Source organism: Dendrobates tinctorius, unplaced genomic scaffold (assembly GCF_039654945.1).
Source record: "Dendrobates tinctorius isolate UK_male_01 unplaced genomic scaffold, ASM3965494v1 ptg000135l, whole genome shotgun sequence".
Lineage (NCBI taxonomy): Eukaryota > Metazoa > Chordata > Amphibia > Anura > Dendrobatidae > Dendrobates > Dendrobates tinctorius.
In genome coordinates, this window is record NW_027361803.1 from 7,639,891 (window position 1) to 7,655,862 (window position 15,972).

Here is a 15,972-nt window from a genome sequence, read left to right on the forward strand (position 1 = left end):
TATGATGGGTATATGGGCACTCGACTATGGGATGGAGAATGTGTGATGGGTATATGGGCACGGGCCTATGGGATGGAGGATGTGTGATGGGTATATGGGCACTCGACTATGGGATGGAGGATATGTATGATGGGTATATGGGCACGGGACTATGGGATGGAGGATAATTATAATTTGTTATAGCTAACCACAGTTAGTTACTATGCCCGGGCAGCATCGGGCTCTTCAGCTAGTCTAATATATAAAGCTCAAAGTGTGTATGTAGGTGTGTATGTATGTGTGTGTGTGTGTGTGTATGTCCGGGATAGGCATCCGCACCGTCGCAGCTACAGCCACAAAATTTGGCACAGTCACACGTCTGGACCCCGAGAGCGTCCTAAGCTATGCTCTGAGGCGAAATTTTAACCCCGTGCATTCCAATTCACCAAACAATTTTGCCCTACTCGGACATGGCGGTGGTCTCTGCGGGAGACAGGGGGTAGATTCTGCCCCTTGGAGGGGTTGAACCGGGAAGAAGTTCAATTGCGCAGTCAAACGGCCGGTGTGGAGGAAGGACCTCCACTTCCTTCTTATCAAAAACATCGGCGTAGGAGCTGTAGGCTGGAGGAAGACCCGAAAGGTCTGGAGGTGACCGAGGAACGGCCACCAGGCAGACAGGAGTCAGACAGCGAGCTTGGCACGGGTGCCCCCAGCGGAGTATCTCCCCAGAAGACCAGTCGAGAACAGGCTGATGAGTCCTTAACCATGGAAGACAGAGTAGAATGGCGTGAGAGAGCTTAGGCAAAACGTAAAAGGCTATCTTCTCTCGGTGTAAGGCTCCGACTTGCAACTCCACTTCTTCAGTGACCAAGGTGACGGTCACCTGTAGCAGTTTGCCATCCACTGCGGCAATCTGGATAGGGTTAGATAGAGTAACAACGGGAATTTGGTATTTGTCCACTTCTTCAGGTCGAATGAAGTTACCTGCCGAGCCCGAATCCACGTAGGCCACCTCGGAACCACGTCTCACCCCTGAAACCAAAAGCACAGAAATCGTAAGAGGTTGAGAGGGATCATCATCACCTAGGGAGGCCTCTCTTACCTGACCTAGGTGGAGAAGTTTCCCTGTCTCTTAGGACAGGTGCAGACATAGTGTGACAAATCACCGCAATAGAGGCACAGACCTTGTGCCCGCCTCTCTCTCTGACGCAACCACCTTTAGGCGATCTATCTGCATGGACTCGACTGAGGAGGGAGAAGAGGACCCAGCTGAATGGGGACTGGCAGAACGGGTGAAAAGGGGAACTGGCCTGGTGGACCTCCTGTCTCTCGCTGACTCCCGAGCGCGCTCCTGGAAGCGTGGATCAATGCGGGTAGTCAGCGAGATAAGGTCCTCTAAGGTGGACGGGGTATCTCGACCTGCGAGTTCATCTTTTATTCTGCCTGAAAGACTGCACCAGAATGCCCCTACCAAAGCCGCGTTATTCCAGCTAAACTCAGAGGAGATAGTGCAAAAGCGAATAGCGTACTGTCCGACCGTGAGAGAACCCTGATGTAAGTTAAAGAGTGACTCAGTGAGAGAGGCTAACCGGCCCGGCTCATCGAAGACTGCGAAAAGTATCCAGGAAAACCGGGAGACTCGAGACTACAGGGTCGTCATGTTCCCAGAGAGGATTCAACCAAGACAGAGCCTCCCCCTCCAGATGGGACATGATGAAGGCAACCTTGGCCCGGTCAGAGGAATATTGCTGTGGCAACCATTCAAGGTGGAGGCTACACTGATTTAAGAACCCCCTACAGAGCTTGGGATCCCCGGTGAAGCGAGGCGGTTTGGCGAGGCGGGGCGTCAGGAGAGCTGTAGACGTGGAGGGAGGAGTCGGGGCTGCGGTGGCAGCCTGGAGGGCCGACAAGCGACTGTCAAAGGAGGCCATGTAAGACAAAATGTGGGCTTGAGTATCTTGTTGCTGACCCAGCTCCTGTTGGAGACTCTCCAGTTGAGTGGCATTTCCAGGATCGGCCACCTGCAGAGCCGACAAATGGGTGTCCATAGACTTCATGACCGACATAATGCGTCCCTGATTCTCCCGCAGGAAGAGCAACTCTTTCTCAGTAGCAGCGGTAGTACCGGCGGAGTCCATGGCCTGATCGTACTGTTAGCGAGGCTGGTCTGAGGCGGAATCTCCAGGAGTGGACCCTCTGGGCTGTGGCACCGAGGGGCCCCGGGCGAGCTGCCAGGTGGAACCGACCCCTATACAGGGACCGTTAGGAGCAGGCCCAGGGGTTCGAGTCCCACGGTAGCCGGTACTGAGAGGGGCGGCTCAGGATGGACTGGAGTAGGACTGTGGGACTGAAGTGTAGATGACAGAACAGAGCTGGAACTCAGGAGACAGGAATGGAGTAATAGTATAGACTGGAACGTGGAGGAACTGAAGTGTAGATGACAGGACAGAGTTGGAACACAGGAGACAGGAATAAAGGAGGACGGAAGGACTGGAGCAGGATAGAACTGGAACACCGGAGGCAGGACTGGAGTAGGACGGCAGGACTGGAGCACAATGGAACAGGAACATCGGAGGCAGGACTGGAGTAGGACGGCAGGACTGGAGCAGGATGGAACAGGAACACCGGAGGCAGGACTGGAGTAGGACGACAGGACTGGAGCAGGATGGAACAGGAACACCGGAGGCAGGACTGGAGCAGGATGGAACAGGAACATCGGAGGCAGGACTGGAGTAGGATGGCAGGACTGGAGCAGGATGGAACAGGAACACCGGAAGTCAGGACTGGAGTAGGACGGCAGGACTGGAGCACAATGGAACAGAAACACCGGAGGCAGGACTGGAGTAGGACGGCAGGACTGGAGCAGGATGGAACAGGAACACCGGAGGCAGGACTGGAGTAGGACGACAGGACTGGAGCAGGATGGAACAGGAACACCGGAGCAGGACTGAGAATACTGCAGAGAACACAGAAGACAGGCTGCGAGGCTGCTGCAGGAAACACCGAGGACGGCACCGAGAGGCTGCAGAGAGCACAGGAGGAAGCAGGGCCCAGTGTGCAAGGTAACACAACGATCAGGCGCCTCCCTCAGGGGGAAGCGGCCTGATATGGCCCTGTCTGGTCTGCCATTGGTCTGAAGGTGCTTCCGGATCAGGTCACAGCAGGAGCACAAGAAGCAGAAGGGAGGCGCGTTGCATGTAGAGATGGCGTCGGCCGCGAGCCCGTCAAAGATTACCACCGTGGCCGTCGGGTGGCGAGCGGCTGCGGCGTGGGAGCGGAGGCCGGGTGAGTATGCAGAGACGGCGTGGGATCGGAGGCCGGGTGAGTAGGTCAGAGCGGTGTAATATATAACAGCCCAGCATGGTATATATCCCCCACAGCATGGTATAATACAGTCCAGCATGGTGTATAGCCCCCCAGCATGGTATAATACAGCCCAGCATGGTATATAGCCCCCCAGCATGGTATAATACAGCCCAGCATGGTATATAGCCCCCCAGCATGGCCCCACAGTCCAGCATGGTATAATACAGCCTAGCATGGTATATAGACCCCCAGCATGGTATATAGCCCCCCCAGCATGGTATAATACAGCCCAGCATGGTATAATACAGCCCAACATGGTATATAGCCCCCCCAGCATGGTATAATACAGCCCAGCATGGTATATAGCCCCCCCCCCCAGCATGGCCCCACAGTCCAGTACTCACACTGATTTAAAAAAAAAAAAAGAAAAACACACACCTCACCTTCTCCTCATGCCTGCATTGCTCCCGGCTACTGTCTCCTCTCCTGTACTGCCTGGTACACAGTGAGAGTGCGATGACGTCTTTGCACACCCAGTGTGTGAGAGGCAGAGGGGGGAATGATGGGAGAGGGAGCATCAGCTGACACTCTCTCCTCCATCATTGCCTCCTTCAATGCGGGGGGGTGGTGGGGTTGGCGCTGGGGGCAGGCGGGTCCCCCTGCCTCACAGGGGCCCCATAGTGGCTGCGTGATGTGCCGCTGATAACGTGCTGCATTCAACTTTCCTTCAACTTTTATCAAGTTTCCTGTGACTTTGTAGCTCACACATCCCCAAAACATCAGCAATCCACCTCCGTTCTTTACAGTGGGAATGGTGTTCCTTTAATCATAGGACTTGTTGAACTCTCTGGAAATGTAACATTTATGGTTGCGGCCAAAAGTTCAATTTGGTCTCATCACTCCAAGTTTTGAGGCTTGTCTCTGTGCTCTTTTGCATATTGTAGGTGAGATACTTTGTGGCATTTGCGCAGTAATGGCTTTCTTCTGGCGACTCGACCATGCAGTCCATTTTACTTCAAGTGCCTCCTTATTCTGCATCTTGAAACATCCACACTGCTAGTTTTCAGAGACTCCAGTATTTCAGATGATGCTATTCGTGGGTTTTTCTTTGCATCCTGAACAATTTTCCTTGCAGTTGTGGACAAAATTTTTGCTAGTCTACCTGATCGTGGTTTTGTTTTTACAGAGCCCCTAATTTTCAATTTGTTAATCATAGTTTGAATGCAGTTGACTGGCATTATCAATTTCTTGAAACGTCAGTGACTGTTGGAATATGTTTGGTGCAACAACTCAATTCCTGTCTGAGTGTTTAGTTGCTAGATTTGTGTGCTGTTCATAAAGATAGAAAAAAAAAAACTCCCAGAGGCTCACACAGGGAGAGAATGTGAATGTATTTCCCTTTTTCCTATGTCTGTGTATGAGAAAAAGAGCCTGCTGTAGATGCTGCACAGATACAGACACACAAATGATTTATTCCTGCTCTATTAAGCTTATCATGTATTGTTCCTGTTTGTTCCTGAATAAAGGTCTGTTGTCACACGCTTGGAGAGTATCCTGAATAATCCGCAGGTTATGAGCCCAGAGTGACACAGAACCCCAGAGTAACACAGCAACAGATGCCCAGAGCAAAAGCAGCACAGAGCATCAGAGAAGATGTCCACTAGCAGCAATCTTGTCAAGTTCTCAGTGCCAAGCCTCACTAACCAGAACTACCAGTCCTCGGATTTCAAGGTGAAGATGCTGCTCATAAGAGAAGGTACGTGGAAATATACTCAGGAACAAGTGCCTCATCCATAACCAGATGGCTGGATAGAGAATAATCAGAAAGCACAAAGCACAATCTCCCTCAGTGTAGATGATAATCAGATTGTGCATATATGAAAGCGTGCAACTGCAAAGGAGATGTGGGGTGAGTTACAGAAAATGCATGAAAGATCAAATCTCAGCAATAAGCTTTATCTCATGAGAAACCTGTATCAGTCTAAGCTAAGTGATTGACAGAATATGCAGAATATAAGAAACACCCTAGAGACTGTGGAGCGTCTCAGGGGTTTTGGAGAATAAAATTAAAGATTTTCATATTGCTGCACTTCTATTAAGTGGTCTTCTGGAAAGTTATGAAACACTCGTGACTGCATTAGATGTATGGCCAGATGATGAGCTGACACTAGAGTATGTTAAAGGAAAATTTGTGGATGAATTCAAGAGAAAAACGCAGCATGTAAGCAGCAGTAATGAATCCTGAGCAGAAACAGCATTAAAGACACAGGATTTCCCTAAATATAAGAGCAATCTAAGAGAAACTCGTGAATGTTTTGCCTGTAAAAAGCCTGGCCACCTTAAAGCAGACTACAGAATTTGGAAAGCAAGAATGAGTCAGCTTAAAAAGCAAAACAGTCATCAAAGGGTTAAAACAGCTGTACGGGAAGATTCTGCTTGTGTTGAAACTGCACTTAATGCCAGTACATACCCATCTGCAAAACATATATGGTGTATAGATTCTGGTGCAAGCAGTCATAGAAAAAATAACAAGGATTTCTTCACTGACCTTAATGAAAGCAAGGCAGAAAAGGTAATCTTAGTTAATGGTCACTATATAACTTCAGAAGGAGTAGGAGACACCTACCTTCACTGTCCAGTTTCCTCAGCACAAAGCAGAAAGATCCCAATAAAGGATGTTCTCTATATTCCCAGCCTTAAAAGCAATCTTCTGTCAGTAAAGATCACGCAAAAGGGGAATGTAGTTACTTTTAGCAATAAGAGCTGCATTATCTCAAAGAAGGGTCACACACTTGCAGAAGGAAAAATCCAAGATGAACTTTATCAGCTAGAATGCAAAGAACGAGTGTACAGTGCTAGACAAGATCTGCATAAGAACTGTATGCAAGTATGGCACAGACGTCTTGGGCACAGAGACCCAGAAGCAGTAAGGAAGCTAGCTCAACTTGCAAATGGTATTGAAATTAACCAGTGTAGTCACTAGTTGTCTTAAAGGGAAAATGTCCAGAAAATCCTTTCCTAAAATAAGCACCACTAGATCTGCATGGCCATTGGATCTGATACATACAGATGTATATGGTCCAATGAGTGTTCAAACTCCTAGCAAGAAGAGATATTTTCTCACATTTATTGATGACTATTCCAGATATACAGTCACCTACCTGCTTCACAGTAAGGACGAAGTTCCACAGACACTTAAAGAATATTTTGCTGTAGTGTTTAACAAATTTGGAAGAATGCCAAAAGCCCTGCGTGCAAATAATGGAACCGAATATACAAGTGGTAGGGTGTAAACCATTTTGAAAAAGGATGGAATCGCGTTCCAGACTACCATTCCATACAACCAGAACAAAATGGCATTGCAGAAGGAAAGAACCGTACTCTCTGTGAAAGTGGAAGAAGTATGTTGTTTGATGCGAATCTACCCACAACGTATTGGGGAGAAGCCATCATGACAGCTTGCTATCTTCAAAACAGAGTGCCAGGTAAAGCCACAAATAAAACTCCATATGAGCTATGGAACTGCGAGAAGCCTAACCTGAAGCACCTCAGGTTATTTGGAAGCAAAACATTTATATATGTTCCCAAAGAAAAATGTTCCAAGTGGGAATCACATGCAGTTCAAGGAGTCTTGGTGGGCTTTAGCGAAACTCAAAAGGGATACAGAATCCTGCACCCAGAGACCAACACAGTAACAATCAGCAGAGATGTAATGATTGATGAAAACTCTTCATCACTCAAATTCCATGAAGTTACACCAGTTATTTAACCTAAAAAGCAAGAACAAGAATCTCAATCAACAAACCCAGATGCTGAAAAGGAAAACACTGAAGTGTGGATAAATGCTGAAGCAAATAAGGAAGACACAGAAGAACCAAGTCAACCTCCAGTCAGGAGATCAGAAAGGCCAAGCAAAGGTATCCCAGCTAGACGCCTTTCTTATACGGTCAGAACACTTCCTGAACCAGAGACACAGTCATGGCAAGAGATGCAAAAACTGCCTGTTCACGAGAAGCAGAAGTGGATAATTGCTGCTAATGATGAGATGGAATATCCTTCACCAACTCCAGACATGGGAGCTTACTGAGCAGGGGCGTATCTAGGGGGGGAGGCAGCCGGGGCAGTTGCCCCGGGCGCAGTCGGCAGGGGGCGCAGTAGGGCCGCCTAATGCAGCGGTCCGCAGTGTCCTCCCTGGCGGCTGCGTATACAGACGCCATTACAATTGAAGCTCTGACCGCCGGGCCAGAGCGATGTCAGCAGCGTGATCAGGTCATGTGATCACGCTGCTGACGTCACTCCCCGGCGCCCAGAGCAAACGCTGGTGGTAAGTGCTCCACTTTGGAGCTGAAGACACTGAAGATGGGGGGTGTTAATGTGGGGAAGGGGGTTAATGAGTGGGGATGGGGGTTAATGTGGTGTGGGGGGTTAAAGTGTGGGGGGTTAATGAGTGGGGATGGGGGTTGATGTGTGTGGGGGTTAATGAGTGGGGATGGGGGGTTAATGTGTGAGGATGGGGTTAATGTGTGTGGGGGGTTAATGAGTGGGGATTGGGGTTAATGTGTGTGGGGGGGTTAATGAGTGGGGATGGGGGTTAATGTGTGGGGGTTAATGAGTGGGGGGGTTAATGAATGAGGATGGGGTTAATGTGTTGGGGGATTAATGAGGGGATGGGGGTTAATTTGTGGGGGGTTAATGTGTGTGAGGGGGTTAATGTGTGTGGGGGCTTAATGAGTGGGGATGGGGGTAATGTGTGGGGGGTTAATGAATGGGGATGGGGGTTAATGTGTGTGGGGGTTAATGTGTGTGGGGGGTTAATGTGTGTGTGGGGTTAATGAGTGGGGATGGGGGTTAATGAGTGGGGTTGGGGGTTAATGAGTGGGGATGGGGGTTAATGTGTGGGGGGCTAATGAGTGGGGATGGGGGTTAATGTGTGTGGGGGGTTAATGAGTGGGGATGGGGGATACTTAATGTGTGGGGGGATTTGGAGTGGGGATGGGGTTAATGTGTGGGGGGATTTGGAGTGGGGATGGTGGTTAATGTGTGGGGGGTTAATGAGTGGGGATGGGGGTTAATGTGTGGGGGTTAATGAGTGGGGATGGGGGTTAATGTGTGGGGGATCTGTACTTAGTATGCAGTGTCTGTGTACAGGTAATACAGTGATCCATGACATTATACACAGGAACTCTGTATATAGCATAGTGTACAGTGTCAGTGTATAGGTAACACACTGACTCACCAGTGACGTCTCTAGGTGAAGTCCTTCATCTTTGCTTTTCATCTTTCATCCAGCACAGACCGCCATCACGTCTTCCAGCCAGGACTTGTCTCTGCAGGAAATAACACAGTTATCTAGAGCTCCACTTGCAGAACACATTACTTATTTTTTTTCCAAACTTCTACATTACACCAAACAAAGAAAAAAAGGCGACATAGTATCACTCTGCACGGTAACAGGACCACCCCCCCATTTAAAACAGTATACTCAAAAAATAAAATAAATACATCACTGCAGTAATAATATCCCTTAATTAGCCCCTATGGTAATAATATCCCCCCATCCTGAACCCCATGTGTCTCATTCCTGGCTTCAGCCATATGTTCTTTCATCCTGCCCTCATGAGTATCCATTCTGCCCCATATGATCTCCCCATCCAGCTCCATCTGTCTCCATCATATCCATCCTGCCCCATGATCCTGCATGATCTGTCTCCAACCCTGCCCCATCTGTCTCCAGTTCTGCCCCATCTGTCTTCAATCCTGCCCCGATTGTCTCCAATCATGCCCCCAGTGTCTTTAATCATGCCCCCATGTCTTTCATCCTGCCCCCTGTGTCTCCAATCATACCCCCTGTATCTTCATTCATGCCCCCAGTGTCTCCAATCATTCCCCCATGTCTTTCATCCTGCCCCGTGTCTCCAATCATGCCCCGTATCTCCATTCTGCCCCCTGTGTCACCAATCATGCCCCATATCTCCATTCTGCCCTGTGTCTCCAATCATGCCCCGTATCTCCATTATGCTCCCTGTGTCTCCATCCTGCACCCAGTATATCCAATACTGCCCCTGGGTCTCCAATCATGCCCCCATGTCTCCATTCTGCCCCCTGAATCTCCAATCAAGCCCCGTATCTCCATTCTGCCCCGTGTCTCCAATCATGCTCCGTATCTCCATTCTGCCCCGTGTCTCCATCCTGCCCCCAGTATCTCCATTGTGCCCCATGTCTCCAATCATTCCCCCATGTCTTTCATCCTGCCCCGTGTCTCCAATCATGCCCCGTATCTCCATTCTACCCCGTGTCTCCAATCATGCCCCGTCTCTCCATTCTGCCCCGTGTCTCCATCCTGCCCCAGTATCTCCATTCTACCCCCTGTGTCTCCATCCTGCCCCCAGTATCTCCATTCTGCCCCGTGTCGCCAATCATTCCCCCATGTCTTTCATCCTGCCCCCATGTCTCCAATCATGCCCCATATCTCCATTTTGCCCCGTGTCTCCAATCATGCCCAGTATCTCCAATCATGCCCCATATCTCCATTCTGCCCCGTGTCTCCAATCATGCTCCATATCTCCAATACTGCCCTCGTGTCTCCAATCATGCCCCCATGTCTTTTATCCTGCTCCCGTGTCTCCAATCATACCCCGTATCTCCATTCTGCCCCGTGTCTCCAATCATGCCCAGTATCTCCATTCTGTCCCGTGTCTCCAATCATGCCCCGTATCTCCATTCTGCCCCGTGTCTCCAATCATGCACAGTATCTCGATTCTGCCCCATGTCTCTAATCATGCCCCACATCTCCAATCTGCCCTGTGTCTCTAATCATGCCCTGCATCTCCATTCTGCCCCGTGTCTCTAATCATGCCCCATATCTTCATTCTGCCCGTGTCTCCAATCATGCCCCATATCTCCATTCTGCCTCATGTCTCCAATCATGCCCCGCATCTCCATTCTGCCCCATGTTTCCAATCATGCCCCCATGTCTTTCATCCTGCCCCCTGTTTCTAATCATGCCCCGCATCTCCATTCTGCCCCCTGTATCTCCAATCATGCCCCGTCTCCATCCTGCCCCCAGTGTCACACTCCAATCTGCCCATGTGCCTTCAATCTGCCCTGGCAGGATGGAGACACATGGTCCATGAGTCTCCATCCTGCCGGGGAAACATATTAGACGCTTTCAATAATTAAATAAAAAAAAAACAAACTTTCTTCTTACCTGGCCGCGCTCCTGAAGTGAAGATGCAGCTCCTACTGTGAGCTGAAGGACCTGTGGTGATGTCATCATGTGATCAGGGGGTGGAGCTGATGACATCACCACAGGTTCTTCACCTCTTCCACTTCTGTGCAGCTCTCATCTGATGTTGGCCCGCAGGCTCGGCCGCAGCACACAGCACTTAGGGCCCGGCCGCAGTGCACAGCACTTGGGGCCCAATGACTAGGAGCACAGGAGCGGGGCCCCTGACATGCGGGCCCCCCCTTCTGTACTGCTGTTCACTGGGCCCCATACAGCAGTAAGGGCTGTCATGCCCTGATGGCGGCCCTGAGCCAAAGGTGCGTCAACACCAATGGATCCATCCTACTTAAAGTTGGAAGGAGAAGATCTGCTACCCAGCAATGAGAGTTACAGACAAGCAGTAGGGGCGCTTCTGTACATAGCAACCACAACTTGCGAGAGAACTCTAGCAACTTTAAGAGATTTCTTCAATATCTTAATGAAACTCAAAGGTTAAATCTTAAGATATCTACATCAGGAGATCTCACTCTCAGAGGTTATGTGGATGCAGATTGGGCTGGAGATTCAAGTGATCGGAATCAACAAGTGGTTACTTGTTCAAGTTAGAAGAAAATTCAATTTCCTGGTCCAGCAGAAAACAAGTGTCAGTCACATTATCTTCTACAGAAGCAGAATATATGTCTGCTGCTTGTGCAAGTCAAGAAGAAATTTGGTTGAAATAACTTTTGGAAGATTTCGGCAAGCCATTAGCTCAACCAACATTTATCTATGAGGACAACCAAGGATGCATTAAACTTGCCAGCAGTGAGAATATTAGTGCAAGGACTAAGCATATTATCACAGTAAACAAACTAACAATCACAAACTGATATAAAGGGGAGAGAGGACCCTACCCTTTTGGGCTTACATGCTACAGGATGGTGGGGAAGGAGACAGTAGGTTGGGGGGTTGCAGCAGCTCCAGTGATGGTGAGGCAGTAGCTCCAGTAGTGGTGAGGAGGCACCAGGGATCATTGCAGGCTGTAGGCTTTCCTGAAGAGATGGGTTTTCAGGTTCCGTCTGAAGGATCAGAGTGTGTTTGATAGCCGGACATGTTGGGGCAAGGAATTCCATAGGATGGGGGCTATTCGGGAGAAGTCTTGGAGACGGTTGGGTGACGAGCGAAATAGTGTGGAGGAGAGAAGAAGGTCTTGGGAGGACCGGAGATTACGTGAGGGAAGGTATCGGGAGATTAGTTCAGAGATGTATGGAGGAGACAGGTTGTAGATCGCCTTGTAGGTCAGTGTTAGTAATTTGAATTGGATACGCTGAGGGAATGGGAGCCAGTGAAGAGATTTGCAGAGGGGAGAAGCGGGGGAGTAGCGAGGAGAGAGATGAATTAGTCGGGCGGCAGAGTTGAGGATGGACTGGAGAGGTGCAAGGGTGTTAGCAGGGAGGTCACAGAAAAGAATGTTGCAATAGTCGAGGCGGGAGATGATGAGGGCATGCACAAGCATTTTAGTAGATTGAGGGTTGAGGAAGGGATGGATTCTGGAAATATTTTTGAGCTGGAGGTGACAGGAGGTGGAGAGAGCTTGGATGTGCGGTTTGAAGGACAGGGCAGAGTCAAGGGTTACTCCGAGGCAGCGGACCTCTGGTACGGGGAAAGCGTGATGTTGTCAATTGTTATAGAATGGTCGGGTAAGGAAGATCTGTGAGATGGGGAAAGATGATCAGTTCAGATTTGTCCACATTGAGTTTGAGGAAGCGAGAGGAGAAGGAGGATATGGCTGATAGACACTTTGGGATTCTGGAGAGCAGAGAGGTGATGTCTGGGCCAGAGAGGTAGATCTGAGTATCATTGGCATAAAGGTGGTACTGGAATCTGTGGGACTTTATGAGTCGCCCCAGGCCAAGTGTGTAGATTGAGAAGAGTAGGGGTCCTAGAACAGAGCCTTGGGGGACTCCAACAGAGAGAGAATGGGATGAGGATGTAGTGTGGGAGTGGGAGACGCTGAATGTGTGGTTGGAAAGGTATGAGGAGATCCAGGATAGGGCGAGGTCTTTGATGCCAATGGAGGAGAGGATCTGTTGTAGGAGGCAGTGGTCAACTGTGTCGAAAGTAGAGGACAGGTCTAGAAGTAGGAGTATAGAGTATTGTCCGTTAGCTTTGGCTGTATGTAGGTCATTGGTAATTTTGGTCAGGGCTGTCTCAGTGGAATGATGGGGGCGGAAGCCAGATTGTAGATTGTCAAAGAGCAAGTTAGATGAGAGGTGGGAGGAAAGTTCAGCATGGACATGCTGCTCCAGGAGTTTAGAAGCGAATGGGAGTAGCGATATTGGGCGATAGCTGGACGTGTCTGTTGGATCGAGGGTTGGCTTTTTAAGGATAGGCGTGATTGTGGCATGTTTGAAAGCACCAGAAGTTAGTGATAGGTTGAAGAGGTGGGTTAGGGATGGGATAAGAGTGGTGGTGATGTTGGGGAGGAGGTAGGACGGGATAGGGTCAAGTGCACAAGTGGTGACGTGTGATTTGGAGAGAAAATGAGCAAGCTTCCCTTCAGTGATGTTAGATAACAAGGTTATGGGGTTTGGGCATTGGTCTGGTATACAAAGGGGTTGTGGTGGTTGGGCAATAAAGACTTGCCGTGTTTGGTCTATCTTGTTTTTGAAGTGTGCGGCAAAGTCCTCGGCAGAGATTAGGGAAGTTGGAGGGGGCAGTGGTGGGCGGAGGAGGGAGTTAAAAGTATTGAAGAACTGTTTGGGGTTGTGGGATAAGGAAGATACAAGGGATGTAAAGAAGGCCTGTTTAGCAGAGGTGAGAACTGATTTGAATGCAAGTGTTGCTTGTTTGAGTGCAGTGAAGTCGTCTTGTGAATGCGTTTTCTTCCAGCGCCGTTATGCAATTCTGGATGCTTGCCAAAGCTTTTTAGTGGTGTTATTGTGCCAGGGTTGTCTATTGATTTGTCGCACTCTGTTATGCATGACAGGGTCGACTGAGTCGATGACTGATGCAAGAGTGGCATTGTAGAAACTAGTGGCAGTGTCAGTGTCGTGGAGTGAAGCTGTGGAGGACAGTGGTAGAATAGAGTCAGAGAGTGTGTGAGTGTCTAGATGTGCGAGGTTTCTGCGGGGGTGCGCATGCTGCTGGACATGGGTGACAGGTGAGGAGGACAGGGATGAGAAAGTGAGCAGATGGTGGTCAGATAGAGGAAGAGGGGAGGTGGTGAAGTTAGAAAGAGAGCAGAGACGGGTGAAGACCAGGTCTAGTGTATGTCCGTCTGCGTGGGTGGCTGAGGAGGACCACTGAGTAAGTCCAAAGGATGAAGTAAGGGACAGGCGTTTGGAGGCTGCTGACTGGTTTTTGCTCTGCAATTGAACTTATTAGTTTTGTTTTGTTTACCTTGTTTTTTGGAGTTCAGCCATCCCCGGTCGGGGGTGTGCTGAGTTCCATTTTTGTCTCTGATCAGTTTGCCTCTTTGCTCTGTCTTCAGAATTTACCTGAGTGCTGATATAGTCATTTTGAAGTCCTAGCGACTTCAGGGCCTGTTTTTCCTATCAGACGGTTGGGATATTTTTTGGTAGGGTTTTTTACGGATTGCAGACAGCAGCTTTTCTATCCTGTCCTTTTTAGTTAGCTTGGGCCCCATTGTTTGCTCAACTTATCTTTCTATCTGTGTTGGTGTTTTCATCTTGCTTCACCGTCATTATATGTTGGGGGCTGCCTATTGCTTTGGGGTCTGCTCTGGGGCAGTTTAGACTTCCCCTTTCCTTCTTTAGGCTTATGTAGTTCTCCGGCTGTGACGAGGGGTCTAGGGCATCGTAGGAACCCCCCATGGCTACTGTTAGTTGTGGTGTATAGGATCAGGGGTCTGCAATCTGTTAGCTACCAACCTCTCCAGTTTTCTGGACTTAGCTTGTATTTTTGTTTTCTCCTCCTCCGGTGACTCATTCATAACAGAATCAACAGCCATACCGCAGATTCTAGGGTACTCAATAGCAGGAAAGAATTGTAAAAAAAAAAAAAGGAAAAGGAAAAAGGTAAAAAAGTGTCAGAATTTTTTTTTTATATTTTTTCCTCTATTTCTCTGAGGCCGTAGGGGGAATTTTTTCTCAATGGAGATTAAGCAATTGTCTGATCATGTGGAGCAGCTTACTGCTGAAGTGCGGGGAATTTCCGCCTATATTGTTCATTCACATGCTGCTGAACCAAAGATTCCTACTCCTGATGTGTTTTTTGGGGATCGGTCTAAATTTCTGAATTTTAAGAATGATTGTAAATTATTTTTTGCCTTGAAGCCTAACTCATCGGGGAGCTCCGCGCAGCAGGTTAAAATTGTCATCTCTTTGCTGCGCGGCGATCCCCAGGATTGGGCGTTTTCTTTGAAACCTGATGATCCTATTCTGACTGATGTGAACGCATTTTTTCAGGCCTTGGGGTTGTTGTATGATGAACCTAATGCTATTGATCAGGCTGAAAAGGCCCTGTTGGCATTGAGCCAGGGTCAGGATTCTGCAGAGTTGTACTGTCAAAAATTCCGAAAGTGGGCGGTCCTTACTACCTGGAATGATGGTGTCTTGGCAGCTCTCTTTCGGAAGGGTTTGTCAGAAACCGTAAAAGATACTATGGTGGGATTTCCTGTTCCCTCTGGTCTTGACGATTCTATGTCATTAGCCATTCAGGTTGATCGGCGTTTGCGTGAACGCAAAACTGCACGAGAGGTGTTGCCACCTGTTGAACAAATGTCTGAACCTATGCAATGTGATAGAGTTTTGTCTAGGGCGCAACGTCAGGAGTTCAGAAGGCGTAATAAGCTGTGTTTTTTCTGTGGAGATGCCTCTCATATTATTTCTGTCTGCCCTAAACGAGAGAAACGTTTTGCACACACATTTGCTGTGGGTGGTGTTCAACCTAAGTTTCTTCTGGCAATTACTCTGATCTGCTCCCTGTCCACATTTTTCGCTAAGGCTTTTGTGGATTCGGGAGCAGCTCTGAACCTGATGGACTTGGATTTTGCTAAACGTTGTGGGTTTCCTATGACACCTCTGCGGATGCCTATCCCTTTGAGGGGTATTGATGCTACTCCTTTGAGAATAAACCTCAGTTTTGGACCCAGGTGGTAATGCGGGTCGCCCCAGACCATCAAGAAAATTGCAGATTTTTGGTGTTGCATAATTTGCATGATACCATCGTTCTGGGGTTTCCCTGGTTGCAAATCCATAATCCAGTTTTGGATTGGAAATCTGTGTCTGTGGTGAGTTGGGGTTGTCGGTGTGCCCTTAGTGACGCTCCTATTTTCTCCACCTCTCCCCAGTCGCATGATGTTCCTGACTATTTGGCTGATTTTTATGATGTATTTAGTGAGAATGAGTCTGCGTCTTTGCCTCCTCATAGGAGTTATGACTGTGCAATTGAGCTGAGCCCTGGGTGTAAATTTCCCAAGGGTCGACTTTTCAATTTATCTGTACACGAGCACGAGGCTA